The sequence below is a fragment of the Actinia tenebrosa genome, unplaced genomic scaffold (assembly GCF_029948245.1).
Source record: "Actinia tenebrosa isolate PJP-AT-01 unplaced genomic scaffold, QUT_ActTen_1.0 PGA_scaffold9__36_contigs__length_13948895, whole genome shotgun sequence".
Lineage (NCBI taxonomy): Eukaryota > Metazoa > Cnidaria > Anthozoa > Actiniaria > Actiniidae > Actinia > Actinia tenebrosa.
In genome coordinates, this window is record NW_028292586.1 from 3,017,479 (window position 1) to 3,027,662 (window position 10,184).

Here is a 10,184-nt window from a genome sequence, read left to right on the forward strand (position 1 = left end):
GTACCTCTTATGGAACTTTTTGACTTCCTCTTCCGACAACTTATTAACCTGCTCATGGGTAAGTTCCTTGCCTATCATTTCTTTACACTTCCCAGAAGACACCAGGATGTTAAGTTGTTCCTTGAGGTTACTTTCGTCTAACTGCGTGGGGACTTCATCTAAGAGCTGCTCAATCTCCATATACATTAACGTCATAAGGAAACCTCAAAGAGAAAATCATTTTGGAATGTTGGTGCGTCTTTAAATGCCGCATGTATTCGTGCAGCTGTTCCTTGCTTATCTCGCCGCCGTAGTCGCTTAAAATGGTTTCCAGGTCAGACTTACTGGGTGTATAAAATACTACGAGAGAGCCTACGTTTTCCCTAAAGGGTTTAGAGACACTGGTAAGCTGCTGGGAAAGCAACCAAACGCTGATATTGTCGTGTCTGCCGCTGAAAGCGAGCTTCACTAATTCGGAGGTGCGTCTTTTTACGTCGTCCCCACAGGCAATGTCATCCAATATGAGTAAAGTCTGCGTATCTTTAGGGAATTGCTTGTGCCAGAACTTCAAATGGCTGGATAACTCGTTAGGATCTAAGATATCTACGAAGAAGTCGTCATCTTTCACTCCTATACCCGTCCAGGTGCGGTTATTCACGTAGGTGGGACAAAGCAGCACTATGTAGTCAAAGCGGTATCTAAAGGGTCCTAATAGCTGCTCTACCACGAACTGGGTCTTTCCGCAGCCGGTGGGTCCTACTATCAGAGCGTTACAAGGTATGTGATCTGGGTCCATATATAGATGGACCCAGTGGAAGCAGTAAGAAGGATTGTCGCCGACGCAAAAGATAAAAGAGACACCATAGAAATGCAAAGGGAAGAGATAGACCGGTTAAAAGAGCGCGTACAGGAATTGTACGATGAAATGTGTGGTCTGAAGCGTGCAGAACGGTTTGGCGCGCTTTTGACAATGGCGGGCTGGGCTAAGGAGTCCATTAAGGACTTCATTCGATATCCCCCATAGATATATGGACTGCATTACGTGCGAACTACCTGCTGACTGCATAATCCCTCCCAAAACACCGATACCCAAACCGTGTAAAAAATACACCTGCCGTCACTGTAATAAGGTATTCTCTGAAGAAGACTTCGTTGGACATTGGTGTCCCGCGGATACTAAAGCACAAAGGACTTTAAACGACGCTCGAGAATAGTAAGAGGTCGCAAAGAAGATCTTACTAAGCCCCAGCAAGAGGAATTAGCATAGGTCTTTCTTTTTTATTGTTAAATTGTTAAACCCTGTAAGGGGGTTTTAGGATAGGACCTATTTTTTATTGTTATTTTGTTAAATCATCGTAATCGAAGAATGGTTAACATGATTATCTTTTTGCTGGTTTCAACAATGAGAAAGAATGATACCTCATCTTTTAATGGGGGCTTAACAAAATAACAATAAAAAATAGACCTATCCTAAAACCCCCTTACAGGGTTTAACAATTTAACAATAAAAAATAAGGTATATATAATGAAGTGCGTGCAATGTGATAGAGCTTTTAGTAGCAAGCAGCGGCTGCAATACCATCTTTCCAAGAAAGTCTGCCAGAAGATCATCAGCACTGTTTGCGGTGACTGCGGTAAGGAACTGTCCACTGTACAGGCCCTACGATATCACCGCGAGCATAGAGTCTGCCTTAAAGGTCATTGCCGCCGATGCGATGAACCCCTCTTCGAAGAAAACTGGCATAAGTACCGCTGCCGTCGCTATGACCTCACAGATGTGGTCTGCGAGACCCACGGCGATTTAGCAGAGCGATGTTGCCCCCTTGAAACCAGCCGGGCGCTTACGCGATGTAAGAAGGAAATAGACCAAGATTTCGTATGCTTTGACGACTACGAAGGAGTAAGATGGGAGAACCGAGAACACTGGGACGGCATCTGCGATAAATGTGGTTGTCAACGCAGCGGTCAACATATTTGGTGTTGCCTGTACGAAGGTCCCAAGCCTTTAGATCATTACCTTGCAATACGAAAAGAATGGTCTAATATATGATGTTACCTTACGTCGCAGCGTTCGCAGGAGGAGCCTTGATTACGATATCGATCGATTTCATGTCGGAAAAAATGAGGTCCGACGTAGCAGACCAATACCTAGAAGCCCATGAGGATGACTAATCACATAATGGATTAGCCTCCGCCTTTCTTTCAACGTCGAACTTCCATCGACCGTTGACTTTACCATAGCTACGTATGTGAGTGTACTCTTCGCCTTGCAGTACGTACCGTACGCAGTCAGGAGCCCATAAACTGTACTCTTGGCTGCCGTCTAAGAGGACCAACCTTAAACGGTTAATGTCCTCGAAGACGACGTAATTTTTTATCCTGTATGAAATGCCTTGTATTAATTCGCGCCAGTGAGTTTGTTCAAGAATCATTATATCTATGAAATATCTTTTGGTGCGTTCGTAAGTTCTCATGCGATTTGAAAGCCTTAACACACCAAGGGCAAGGTATGCGAATGCCGTCGACGTAACGGTCGATTTCCCTACAGATCAGATCGTAATCGTTGCTTACCATCGTTAAGTATCCATTCATTTCATATTGCGCCAATACCGCTTTTTGTTTGTCGGACAATACGCCGTTACCCTTTGGCGTCTTCAGTTCCAGACAGAACCCATTGTATTTCTTATGGGAGTTAAGGATTAGGATGTCGGGTTGACCTGCCTGGTAGCCCTTTTGCCAGCACTTTATCCTTTTACTGCTGGTATCTTGCAATTCCCCGAGTCCAGGTGCTAATATCAGCGTAGGGTAAAACCGGCGTATGCGATCGATGACCTTCTTATGTAAGTCGAACTCATCCTCGATCTTGAAGGTCAACTTATTTGGACCATCCAACGAGTATTTCCCCGTCTTCCTTAACGTAGGTAGGACATCCTCGAAGACCCAATCTTGAAATGCCTCTGCCGTTGGCAGTTTGGAGCTAAATATTAACTGATACAAACCAGATTCCGTCACGTACAGGGATTGTGGGTGTGAACCAGAAGGGAGGCGATTCACCTCTATTCTAAATTCACTAAGCCTCTTCTTATGCTTATCCCGCACGTGGACTTTAATAGCATCTTTGGTGTCTGCGTAACCTAATGCCTTTGCTACCTCTTTCGCCTTAAAGTACAGCTTGTCGCTTTGCACTAGGCATTGCAGTTTAGTTTCGTTGTTTTCGAATACGCGGAGCATATTATACGTAAGGGATATTTTTATCCTCAGTCATCCTAGTAGGCAACGCTCTTTAGCTGATTCATTTCTACGCTCAGTTGCGCGTCAGACACGACGAAGATATATGCGTTGATCTTAGTAGTGTCGCTGGCATGTTTGGTGCGCTTGATCTCCAACGTAATGCCGTCCTGGGTATTTACCAGCCGCAATCCCTGACCATGTAGGTCTTCGTCGTTCGTCGTGCGCATGTCGATCCACAGCGCATACTTATCCTTAAAGAATTCCTTTGGGCCAATTCGGTCGCCAAACTTACGCGCGACTTCCCGGTACATGTCCTCGGGCTTTATCCCTTGTGAGTAAACCTTATTAGGCACTCCGTTAATGCTAACGCCTACGTTAGTGATGTTAGGATTAAAGAACGCCTCAGAGTCACGCAATCCTGCCGTGTATGTCTTTGCGAACAGCAACATTATCCCTGTAAGGCTGCGCCTGGGAAGGTTAATGCTTTGGTTGATGACCTCTTCGACGTTGTTTGTAAAGCTGAACGTCTTGTACATCACGACGTGATCGTAAAGGAAAGCCTTCCCGGCGCTGTATTCCATACCGGCGCTACGTGCTAAGTCTTCGCTGTATACCGTTTCATACTGCAGCTCTAAGTTAGTAACGGAGTATGGGTGGACGGCTGAGGAACTTACGTCCTTTCCCTGCAGGATGTTTGTAGTGTCTGCTAGGGTTACTTCGAACTGTAGTTCGCTTAGCTGCCTTGGGTAGTATGCACCGTGGTTCGTGATAACTTCGAAATCTAATGGAACGACATATTTAGTACCATAAGCCGTCTTTATTTCGTCTTCTCCTGAGGCGCCAGAGGTTGCGCTTCTTACCTTGCGTATGGCATCACTGGCGATTCCCTGCTCTATCCTTTGCGCGCGGTCAAATGCAGTCAACCATAAGTCTTTGTACGTGGTATACAAATCGTACCTGTTTAAGTCCAGCAAGGATTCCCCGGCGAACTTTACGCGCATCTTTGAGACGATGTTCCTGCCTGCGTTATTGACGACGTAACGCGCGTCTGCAGTGCTTGGTTGTATTGCTAGGTCAAACCTTAGCGCCAGGGTGCCAGGAACTAAGACTAGGTTATCCGTTAGGCGGGGCACGCCTACGTACAGGGTTTCCCCTGGCTTAGCGCTGCTGGGGGTAAAGGTGACCCGGTGAAAGGTGCGTTCTGCTTTCAGTCCGCCAACCTGCTTAGGTAATATGTTGGGGTTTAACTTTGAGCTTATCATATATAATGGAAGTAGAAGGAACGGATTTTGACCCCACCACCGAAGAAGGTCAAGTCGACATTAACGACGAAGAATACGACGCATGGACTAAAGGCGCGGAAACCGACCCCCTAATCTACGACATGGCTCTAGAAAACAAGTATGGTAATAGATGGAAAAGCTTCAAGGCCGCCTTGAATCGCATGTGGCAATCAAAAAACCACGGCAGCCCCGTCCCTGAGTACTTGGAGCTTCAAAACATAGAGCAGCCTGAGGCAGCCGCGCGGGAAACTGTAGAGTGGGCAACGCAAGAGCTAACGCAGCGCTATTCCCACTTCGAGGCCGACGACGTAAGGCTCACAGAACGCGGAAACAAAGTCCTCATAAGCGTCCAAGACTTGAGATTTCCTGACAAAGACCGCTGGACGAAACCGCAACCCCTTTTCGACGACAATGGTGAAGTTAGGGGTGACGTGGCAAGATTAAAAGGCTTTCAACTAGCTACCCGAAGCGCGTTAGAAAGGTTGGCAGCCTTGAATGAAAAGGTTGCGTTAGAAAAACGCGTCGAGGAACTACAAGAAACGTTGGAAGAAAGGGAGGCAGATTACATGAGGCAAAACCGACTACTTCTCGATGCTCAAAAGAGAGAAGTTGATGACAAAACCCAAAGAATAATAGAAATTAGAGGACAAAGAGACAATGCCCTACGCGATAGAGACCAAGCCCAAAGGGCTTTCGACCTCACCTTACAGGAGTTAGACCTGACAAAAGAGGAAGCTAAAAACTTGCATATCACCATATCCGGCTCTTTGGAGGAACGGCGGCAGTTGGTTGCCGAAATCAACACTAAAGAGGAGCAAATCCGGCAAAGAGATCAGGCTATCGAAGACCTGGAGGGGCAAATAGAGCGGCAGCAAGAAGTAATCGAGGACCAAACTCGTACCGAGGAAGAAAGGGAAGCAGCTCAAAAGGAAGTGGAGGCCCTTGAAATACGCCTTGCGGAATTGCGGGCTCAAAAGGAAAACCTGGAAAAAGAGCTGGGGCTTACCACCAAGGAAAAGGTAAAAAGAGCCCTTTTGAAGTATGGCGTTCCACTGGCATTTGCGGTCGCTATTAGCACCGTAGTAGGAGTTATCCTATCCGCGCTTAAGGCTACAGGCGCGGGCGTAAAGAAATTAGGCAATGGACTAACGGACTTGGGAAAAAAGATGGCAGCCGGTCTTCCTGGGCTGCTGGGTTCGGTTGTTTCCTTGGCACTTAGGGCTGGCGGAGAACTGTTGAAGTTCGTGGGTAACAACATTTGGATCTTGGTCGTCGCTATTGGGGTGGTATTCTTGAAGAAGATGAAGGGCTAATCTTATCCTTGTGTATTACTGGGGGCTTATCGTCGTCGGGAATCCGAGGTGTCCTCGACTGGGGATAAGTAAAGATAGTATTCGCGCCGCCTTGATAATGCGGAACTAGCGGTATGGCGGTCATGGTGCTAATGGGCTTATGATTCCAAATAGCATCCGGTGGAGAAGGTCCCACAGTATTTATTCCTATGCGACCACGAGTTGCTATGGTCTTACCTCCATCGCTGGGACGAATTTGCAGCTTTGCATATTGGCAATTGGCTATCATATGAAAAGTCACCGGCCTTTGATCTTCTCCGCTTACTGGAGGGGGCTCCGAGGAAAAATGAACTGGGTTCCTATTGTTATTTTTTTTCCTGTAAGGCAGTAATGGATGGTCATTCTCATCAACGATCCTAAACCCAGCATTGCACGAATACCCCGTATTAAGGCTAATAGTACACACAAGTAATCCCACGCCTCCAACCTTCACCCAAAGATCAGTGTCAAACCATTCATCATTTACGTACTCCTTCTCCTCTAAGTAATAAAGAAACCAATCTTCCTTTACATGTGGGTTCATATATTTCAGCAAACATAGTTTGCTTCTAGAGACTAAGCACCGTAAAAGTGCTAATGGTCTTGTGGTTATAAGCCGTGTCTCTTCGATTTTCTATGCCATTCACGCAAACGCTCCCAGAATCGTCTACGCGTATTTGCAGCTTTACCTTCCCATGGCAATCGGCGACCATGTGAAAAGTCCAAACCGATAGATTTTCCTCGCTGGCTGGGTTGGGCTCTACGGAAAAATGTACAGGCTCCCTGTTGCTCGTCTTCGCGCGCATAGGCTGCAGTATGCCATTCTCATCCAGGAACCTAAAGCCCACGTTCGCATGGCTGCTCGTGCCAATGCAAATGCTACAAAGGATTAACTTCTTTCCTGAGTAGTTCAGATCTACAGACATACCTGTGACATCAACCCAAGATGCTTGGGTGTATTTTTTCTCGCCTGTGTAAGTCGTATAGACACAATCTACTCCAGCTACGTAGGGGTTGTTCATCGCCATATATAATAGCTCAGACCAATGCTTGCAGCTGCTAGGCCGGCTTTTAGTAAGTTATGGTCATATTCCTCACGTATCGCAGGCATAACCTTCTTTACTGGTTTCTTTGGTTCGGGTTTTCCTACATGCGCCTTCTTCGATGGTTTTTCTACCTCTTTTTTTGGTTTCTCTACGAAGTGAGTAATGCCCTTGGTCATGTCAGAGTTCACGTCATTCACCCCAAACTTCATGTCCTTGGTAGCTCGCTGCAGCTTATTGTTATAACCCACAACGGAATTGGTGTTAATAACCAAATTACTTGGCATTAACCAACAACCAGGCGACAAAGCGTAATCCAGTCGCACTTTAGACTGCTGCACCGCTAATTGATATCTCTGCACCGATTTAGATATGTCATTTTCTATTATTGCAGACTCAAATAAAGTTAGGAATTCCTGTTGCGTTTCCTGTGAAGCGCCTTGGGATCCAACAATGGGGTTGCGGGTATTTACCTGCGCCCCCAGGATGCAGTACACGAATGCTTCAATGCTACGGTTAATCCTGGCTAGGTTTCTTAAGCCTTTTCCTTTCATTAACACAAACGGATCCCAAGTGCCGGGGTAGTTTGTTTGAATTCTAGTAATTAATGAATTATTACCCTTATCACCACCCATATCGCTAAACTCTAACTCATCACTTGGATATTCCTGATGCCCGTAGTCGGCTGGCTTCTCGCCGTTGGCACCCCAAACATAAACAATGCCAAGCCCATGCGTCTTACCCTCCTTATAACGAAAATCTTTTTGCTGTGGTTTGAACTCATTAATTAACCTTTCCAGGGCTGCGGAGTCGTAGCGGTTATTCATTGGATTAAATGCCCCATCTCCCGGTAGGGGTACGTTAAGCTCCTTCAACAACCTCCTTACCGTAAAGGCAACGTGAAACCGCATAAATGAAATGTGGAACATGTCCGCGGCAACACCACAACCTTTAGTGGCAGCCCAAATAGCAAAGTTTAACTGCTGTGACCAATACCGCACGTTGGGTCCTGCTAACCATTCCCTGGCCTCTTTACCTGACGTATGCTTCAACATCGTCTCTTTAAAGATATTCCTTACTACTACGTTAAATGATTGCTTACCCACTAAAATCTCTAGATGCGTTACCAATTTTTCGAAGTTGTTTACACCACCTTCAGCATCGTAAAATGGGTAATCTTCCGTGGTTAATAATAGATTCCTTGGAAAATTAGGTGCTTTATAAACGGGCTTATGAACGGGTGTTTTTGGGTGTAATTTTTCCAATCCCTCTTCCAAATCCTTATTGCTGTAAACTAAGTCATTATACTCTTTGAAGTAAATCCCGTCAGATCTGCTTTCAAACTTCGAGGTTACTGCTTTGGGATACAATTTCTTAAATGCTTCCCAATTCCAGTGGCTGTTATGTGGTTGCTCCTCTATGTTATTTCCAAAAGCGTCGTACATTAGTATATAATGGATGTTATACCATCAGCACCTCCGCTTTATCCTGATTTACCTAGGGAGGGGCCTAACGAATTAAACGCCGAGAACTTCCGCTTGAATAAGGCAAATCTAATCCTCGCTTACTTGGAAGGGCAGACAAAACACTATGAGGAGGTCAGGAAGAAATACGTCAGAGCCCGGAGTACGCTACATAAGATTTCGATAACTTCAGGGTCCATATCTGTTGTATTAACGGGCTCCGGCGTTGCTACTTCGCTTACTGGACCCGGAATAGTCGTTGGCGTTCCTTTGGCCAGCGTTGGGGCAGCCTGTGGTATTATTTCGGCTGTTGCTACGGGCATTATGAAACAGTTGTCAAGCAAAATATCAAAACACGACACGACAATAGCTCTGTCAAGGGCTAAAGTAAATACGATCACTGACCTTGTCTCAAAGGCTTTGCGTGACAGAAAGATAGACGACGTAGAATTCTCGCTTATCTTAGCCGAAGAGGAAAAGTACGAGAAATTAAAGACGGACATAAGGAATAAAAAAACAGTCGTAAGAGATCTTTCCGAGGAATCTCGCAAAAAGATCTACCAGGAGGCAAAAGAAGAGCTTCAAAGAAAGCTTGCTCAGTAAACATCTGCTTTGAAAAAAGCAAGACAGGATTCTATTTGCATATTGAACGCCGGCTGTCTGGTTCATATGCAAATTAATTTCACAAATCTATTTCACAAATGTGAAACGTTTTCACAAATGTGAAAGAAAATTGTGAAGGTTTTGATTGGCTGAAAACATATGACGTAATCGTTCACTATCTTCTTGGAATCCATCCTAACAGGGGGTGGTTGGGGTCTATCTTGTAAAATATTTCGTAAATTACGTCAGGGTAATAAGGAATATCCTTATCCAGCCGACAAAACATCCACTCGGCTTTTGTCATATCAGAAACCTCGGGAATAGACTTACCGGTAATTTCAGACAAAAGATAGGGAATAGCTTTGTAATATTTCCCTAGTTTTAATTTTTTCAATGTCTTCCGTAGACTTTGTGGGGTTGGCTCTTCTAAATGGTCTATGATTTTCTTCTTTACTTCGTTGTCTAAATATACCGGTCGATAACCTTGGATATGACTCATCCAGTCCCTAAAGTATTTTATTCTTTTGTATGGCGTCTTCTTACGACCTCCGTTGGAATAATATTGTTCCCTGGTAGCACAAGGCACGGCATTACGAATATTTTTACCGCACTCGTAACACTGTGCTGACGTGTCGTCTTCTATTTGCATTTTCTTACCACAACAAATATACTTATTTGGTTTAGTAGGTACAAACTTGGGTTTCAAGCACTTTACACAGAAATCATAAACAAACTCTTTACAATCTTCGCACTCCATATATAGACTAACATATTTGCGCTGTTGCCCCCAACCACACTTGGAGTGGGTTGTTTCCGTAGGTGGATTTTTGGCACGGGTCTTGCCCGTGTTGAGATTGCGCTGGAACCCCCATTCCCTATACTACTAGCCAAGAAGAGAAAAAATATTATAAAAAATTCAATTCATTCAAAGTAAGATATCTAAAAGCATTGGAATACTAAGAAAACTCAGGTATTTCGTTAATCTCAAGACTCTAAGGAGTTTATTTTTCTCAATAATATACCCGTATCTATCTTATGGTATACTATCATGGGATAGTACATATATATAAGACAAAATTGACAAAAATATGTACGACTCAAAATAAATGCATCAGGAGTATTTTCTTTGCCACTCAGCTTGAACATGCAGCACCATTGTACAATATCCTAAATATCTTAACATTCCAGAATATATTCAAACTAAAAGCAGCTATTCTCTGCCATAATCTTATTAACATGCAAGCTGAATTG

The 10,184-nt window shown here is 44.6% G+C and overlaps 1 protein-coding gene across 1 annotated transcript in view; it reads left to right on the plus strand.

The window, feature by feature from the left end:
* Nucleotides 1-10,184, plus strand: part of LOC116304832 (A.superbus venom factor 1) — a 70,465-nt gene that overhangs the window by 53,122 nt on the left and 7,159 nt on the right. The gene's annotated exons all lie outside the window — the stretch shown is intronic.